Source organism: Elephantulus edwardii, unplaced genomic scaffold (assembly GCF_000299155.1).
Source record: "Elephantulus edwardii isolate Elephantulus edwardi_28Jun2011 unplaced genomic scaffold, EleEdw1.0 scaffold00313, whole genome shotgun sequence".
In the NCBI taxonomy this organism is placed as follows: Eukaryota; Metazoa; Chordata; class Mammalia; order Macroscelidea; family Macroscelididae; genus Elephantulus; species Elephantulus edwardii.
In genome coordinates, this window is record NW_006400063.1 from 1,516,192 (window position 1) to 1,522,890 (window position 6,699).

General features: G+C 41.0%; 1 protein-coding gene and 1 pseudogene across 2 annotated transcripts in view; both read left to right on the forward strand.

Moving 5' to 3' along the window:
- Positions 1-6,699, forward strand: part of SYK (spleen tyrosine kinase) — a 248,996-nt gene that overhangs the window by 54,650 nt on the left and 187,647 nt on the right. The gene's annotated exons all lie outside the window — the stretch shown is intronic.
- On the forward strand, positions 3,128-5,539 carry LOC102845143 (annotated as a pseudogene).

Consider the following 6,699-nt stretch of genomic DNA (forward strand, 5'->3'; position numbering starts at 1 on the left):
AGTAGTTCTATCTTTTCTTGAGAATGGAGTATTGAAGTCTCCAACTACAAACGTAGTGTTGTCTATTTCCTTTTTCAGTTTTGTTAATGTTTGTTAAATATATTTTGCAGGACTTTCATTTGGTGCATAGATATTTACTATTGTTATGTCCTTTTGTTCTATTGACCCTTTAATAATTATTTAGTGACCTTCCTCATCCTTTGTAATGGTTTTTGCTTTGAAATTTATTTTATCGGAGGTTAATATTGCTACTCCTGCTTTTTTCTGGTTGCCGTTTGCTTGGTATATTTTCCCCCATCCTTTTATTTTTAGTCTTTCTTCATCTTCATTTTTTATGTGTGTCTCTTGTAGACGGCATATTGATAGATTTTGGTTTTTTATCCAATCTGCTACTCTTCTTCTCTTCAGTGGTGCATTCGAACCATTCACATTCAGTGTGATTATTGAGATGCAGGATTTTGTTGAATTCTTTTTGGTGTTATTGCTAGTTACTTTGGTCCATGCTGCTGTCTGTGGTAACTCTGTAACAAGGACATCTCTGAGTCTTTCCTGCAATACTGGTCTTGTTTTTACAAACTCTCTTAGGTTCTGTTTTTCTGGGAATATCTTGATCTCTCCTTCATATTTGATGGATAATTTTGCTGGGTACCGTATTCTTGGTTGACAGTTTGTGTTCTTTGAGTGTTTGATCTATGTCCTTCCACTCTCCTCTTGCCTGCATGGTTTCTGGTGAGAAATCAGCACTTAATCTTATCTGTTCTCCTTTGTAGGTTACTCTTTGTTTCTCCCTTGCTGCTTTCAGGATTCTCTCCTTATCTTTGGTTCTGGCAAATTTAACTATGATATGCCTTGATGTTTTTCTTTTGGGGTCTATTCTATATGGTGTTTGCTCAGCTTCTTGAATATATATTCTCTCGTTCTTCATTATGCCTGGGAAGTTTTCCTCTAGTAATTCTTCCACAAGTTTTCCAGTGTCTTTACTTGCTTCTGCCTGTTCTGGGATTCCAATGATGCACATGTTATTTCTCTTGATGTTGTCCCACATCATTCTTAGATTTTCTTCTTTTTCCTTCCTTTTTGATTCTGCTTTTTGCTCTAGCAGATCAGTGGGGACTTTTCTATCTTCTATTTCACTGGTTCTGTGTTCTATCTCTTCAATTCTATTTATGTGTCCCTCCATCAATGTTGACAGCATTTGAAACATTGGACCTCATATTTTGGAAAGTGGTTTCTTGTTTTTCCAGTGCCTCTAGCACTTCGTTTATTTTATCTGCATTGTTCTGGATTGGGTTTTTGGTTTTTTTTGTTTTGTTTTGTTTTTTGTGGGTTTTTTTTTAGCTCCTCCTGGTTTTTGCTTGTAGCATCCTGTAGTTCTTTGAGTTTGTCTTTCATCCATTGAAAATATTGAATCATTGTTCTTTTAAATTCTGTGCCAGAAAGTTCCATCAGACTTTTCTGGTTTTAGAAAATCCATTGCTACTGCATCACCCTTTGGTGGTAACGTCTTGTTTTGAATTTGTGTAGTGTGTAGAGTAGCTTGTTTTCTTCAAGACATTGATTTAAACTTGATATGAGGACAATTTCTCTAAATTTCTGACTCAAGGAGAAGGGCAGTTCAGAGCCTATGAGAGCAATCTTTTGTAGGTACGTCAGATCCAGGTGCTCTGGATTAAAGGCAGGTTGATTGACTGACTGGTTGTGTAGCCACAGGAGTGGAGCCAAATTGGGTGTGGCAGGTAGGGAGGTGAAATAGTTACCCAGGGTGGGTCAACCAGTTGAGGGACCTCACTCAGACCTTAGCTGCCCAGGTGTGCTCACGATTGAGGACCCTGATCGAGTCTCCCAGTCAGCAGTTTTCACTCAGTGGCCCCTACCTAGTGGCACTACCCAGTGCCCTCACCCAGTGGCCCCTGCCTAGGACGACCTGTCAAATTTCCGTAAAGCAGTAAGGTTTAAGATCCTGTGGTTCCTAAAACTAATTGTATCAATAAAAGTTCTTTTTAGAATTCCTATTGTCCACGTCAAACAACAGACCCACTGGGTCTCAGTGGGACTTAAGAGGATTCAGCCAATTTTCCCACTAATCTTTCCCCTTTCAAATGGGTCCAGCAGTTTCTGGCTTTTGCTAATGCGGAGTGTGCACTGAAATGTGGACCAGAGTGCAACCCAGGCTGTTTTCCTACAGTTCCGCCTCTAATCGATGAAAAGTTCTTATTCAAATTCCTACTGTCTCCTTCACCCTGAAACCCACAGCGTCCCTTTTCAGCAGGAAGTAGCTAACAGAATACCCCATCCCCTTTTCCTTATGAATCACGGTGAAGTCTCTCTCAGGGAGGAGTGATAGGGAATGGCAAGGGACACACTGACAAAGGAGATTAATCATAAATGGCTTTGACAAGCACTGAGGCAACTAGACAATTAAAACAAACATGGGGGGGGAAGAAGAACGAACTGGGGATGAGGGTGGAGAAAACAGTGCAACAATGAATGAAAACCCAAAATCTCTGTAAATGTTCATTAAAGCGAATAAAATGTAATAAAAATTAAAAGAAATCCTACTGTCTACATCATGCAACAAACCCACTGGGCCTTAGTGTGGCTTTAGAGAATTCAGCCACTTTCCCCACCAAGGTTATCCCTTTCAAATGGGTCCCTCAGAAGCTCGGCTTGCAGATTCTGGCTTTTGCCAATCCACAGCATTGACCAAAATGTGGTCTGGATTGCAACTGAGGCTATTAGCTCATTCTGGGTCTACTCCAGCAGAAGTTCTGATTCAAATTTCTACTGTCCCCGTCACGCAACAGACCCACTGGGTCTTAGTGGAGCTTAAGTGAAATAAGCCAATTTCCCCACTAAGTTTTCTCCTTTCAAATGGGTCTCTTAGAAGGTCATCTAGTGACTTGCGATTTTTGCCGAGTCCGAGCGGCTGTGTTCCCACAGTTCCAATACTAAACGTTGCCACAAAAGTTATGATTCAATTCCTATTGTCCACGCCGCACCTCAGATCCTCCAGGTTTTAGTGGGCTTAAGAGAATTCAGCCAATTTCCCCACTAACCTTTTTCCTTTCAGGTGAGTCTCAATGCAGCTCAGCTCAGCTAGTGGGTTCCAGCTTTTGCTGGGTCCACGATGGGACCACGGCAGGACCACGGCAGGGCAGGCAGGCAGGGCTCTGGTTTTTAAAGCTTCTAAAATAATGTATTAGCAAAAGTTCTGATTCAAAATCCTACTGTTCACGTCATGCTGTGATGGTCAGTCTCTGTGGAGTATAAAGTACTCTCTGGTGTCCCGTCTTTACGCAGCTTGCTATCCCTCTGGCTCTTCACACTGTGCTCTCCACCTCCACCATCTTCCGACCCCCAAATGATATATTTTTAACAAGCAGGTGCAACCCTAGAAATGCTCACTAGGCTGTACTAAGAAATCTGGAGTACAACCATCTGGCCAACTCACTGGAAGAGATCCATATTTATTCTCATTCCAAAAAAAATAGGTAACCCAATCGAGTGTAGATATTATAGCATGATATAATTAATATCACAAACAAGCAAAATCCTGTTGAAGATTACCCAAAAGCAGCTGGAAGAGTACATCAACTGAGAACTACAAGAAATACAAGCTGAGTTTAGAAGAGGCCACGGCACTGGGAACATCACTGCCAATGTCAGTGATCTTGGCCAAAAGCAGAGATTACCAGAGGAATGTCTATCTGTGTTTCATTGACTATACAAAGGCATTTGACTGCTTGGATCACAACAAATTGGGGCTAACATTGAGAGTAATGGGAATCCCAGAATACCTAATTGAGCTTATGTGAAACCTATAGTTGGACCATCAGAATAGAGTAAGTAAATACTGTATGGATAGAAATGAGAAAAGGAGTGTGTCAGGGATGTGTCCTGTCTCCATACTTTTTCAATCTGTATGCAGAACATATTATTCTGGAGGCTGGACTTTATGGTGAGAAGTGTGGCATCAGGATTGAAGGAAGACTCATCAACAACCTGTGTTATAAATCCCAATCCAGATATCAAATTCATTTTTCAAGGAGATTAAAAGGAAAATTGTTAGATTTATTTGGAGAGGCAAGAGACCCCAAATAAGCAAAACACTTCTGAGAAACAAAAATGAAGTGGGAGGCATAGCATTCCTTGACGTCAAAACCTTCTACATAGCAGTAGTAACCAAAACAGCATGGTATTGGTACAATGTCAGGCACATAGACAAATGGTATATAATAATAAGAACCCAGAAATAGACCCAGCTATTTATGGTCAACTGATATTTGACAAGGAAATAAAACCTATCAAATGGGGAAATGACAACTTCTTCAACAAATTGTGCTGGCAAAACCGGACTTCCACCTGCAAAAAGCTGAAACAGGATCCACATCTCACACCATATCAAAAATCAACACAAGGTGGATTAGAGACCTGGGAATAAAGGCCAAACCTATCAAGTTCAAAAGAGAAAAACTGGGCTAAAGCTTAGCTGGCCTACTCTATGGTATAAAGAGACTGCCAAATACAGCCAGAAATGCACAATCTGGAGAGGATAAAAATGATGAATGGAACCTTGTAAAGATGAAATCCCTGTCTTCTTCAAACACATTTTCCAACAGAGTGAAAAGAAAATCTACTGACTGGCAACAAACATTTGGCAATACCGTTTCAGACCAAGGTCTCATATCAAAAGCATATAGAATCCTACAGGGCCTCCACAAGAAAAAGACCAATAATCCAATCATAAAATGGGCAAAAGACAAGGAAAAACTTTTCACAGAGGAAAACATTCAGAGGGCCAATATGAAGAAATAAATGCTCAAAATAACTGGTAATACTTATTCACTGTTGGTGGGAGTGTAAAATGGTGCAACCACCGTGGAAAGCGGTGTGGCGCTTTCTCAAAAAGTTGCAAATAGGTCTTGTGAGCTGCCTTTCCCTGGACTGAGTCCTATTCTTCGTCTCTCTGGGCTCCTCTAGGCGCCGAAGAAGACCTAACTACAGCCATTAGCAACAATGAGTGCTTCAAGTGTGGGCGGTCTGGCCACTGGACCCAGGAATGCCCTCCTGGAGGAGGTCGTGGTCGTGGGATGAGAAGCCGTGGCAGAGGTGGTTTTAGCTCGGATAGAGGTTTCCAGTTTGTTTCCTCATCTTTTCCAGACATCTGTTACCGCTGTGGTGAGTCTGGTCATATTGCCAAGGATTGTGATCTTCAGGAGGATGCCTGCTATAACTGTGGTAGAGGTGGTCACATTGCCAAGGACTGCAAGGAGCCCAAGAGAGAGCGAGAGCAGTGCTGCTACAACTGTGGCAAACCAGGCCTCTAGCTCGTGATTGTGACCATGCTGATGAGCAGAAGTGCTATTCGTGTGGAGAATTTGGACACATTCAAAAAGACTGCACCAAAGTGAAGTGTTATAGGTGTGGTAAAACTGGTCATGTAGCCATCAACTGCAGCAAGACAAGTGAAGTCAATTGTTACCACTATGGAGAGTCAGGGCACCTTGCACAGGAATGCACAATTGAGGCTACAGATTAATTATTCTCCTTTGTTGCCCCTCCTTTTTCTGATTGATGGTTCTATTCTTTTCTCTGAATACTCTTCACTGGCCAAAGGTTGGCAGATAGAGGCTACTCCCAGGCCAGTGACCTTCACTTGCCATGTAAAAGGAGGAAAGGAGTGGGGGTGGGGGAAACCCGACTTTCTGCATTTAACTACAAAAAAAAGTTTATGTTTAGTTTGGTAGAGGCGTTATGTGTAATGCTTTGTTAAAGAACCCCCTTTCCGTGCCACTGGTGAATAGGGATTAATGAATGGGAAGAGTTGAGTCAGACCAGTACGCCCATTCTGGATTTCTTGAAATGTTCCCATGTAGGACATAAAACAATTTGGAAGATTATGAACTTCTGTAAGTAACTTTAATTTTAGCATAATGGTGGCCTTGGATTGTCTGACCTCAGTAGCTATTAAATAACATCAAGTAACATCTGTATCAGGCCCTACGTAGAACATACAGTTGAGTTGGAGTAAACAAAGACAAACATGCACGCTAATGACCATGGAGAGAGAGAAACCAAAATAAAAACCTAAGCAGGAACACCTTCATCACAGAGTTGATGCTGGATATACACACGGTAATGGCAAAGGTTTAGAACATTTTTTTTCAAAGACCAAAACCCAGAGTAAATAACGATGCTCAGAGTTAGAGTAATTTGGAGCTATTCAGGAATTGCAGAGAAATACATTTTCACAGAAAAAAAGATGTTCTTTTTGTATACTGTATCACTTAAGACAACTGTGTTTCATTTGCTGTAATCTTTAAAAGTCAGATGGAAAAAGCAACTGAAGTCCTAGAAAATTGATATGTAATTTTAAACTATCCAATAAAGCTGGAGGAGGAAGGGGAGTTTGACTAAAGTTCTTTCTGTTTGTTTCAAATTTTCACTAATGTATATAGTGCAAAATACCATATTAAAGAGGGGTATGCGGAGGGGGGGAAAATGTTGCAAATAGAGATACCATTTGACCCAGCAATTCCACTACTGGGAATATACCCTAAAGAGACCATAAACGATATCCAAGCAGATATATGCACACCCATGTTTATCGTGGCTTTGTTCATAATAGAAAGGATTTGGAAACAACCTAAGTGCCCATCAACAAAAGAATGGATAGAGAAGCTGTAGTATATTCACACA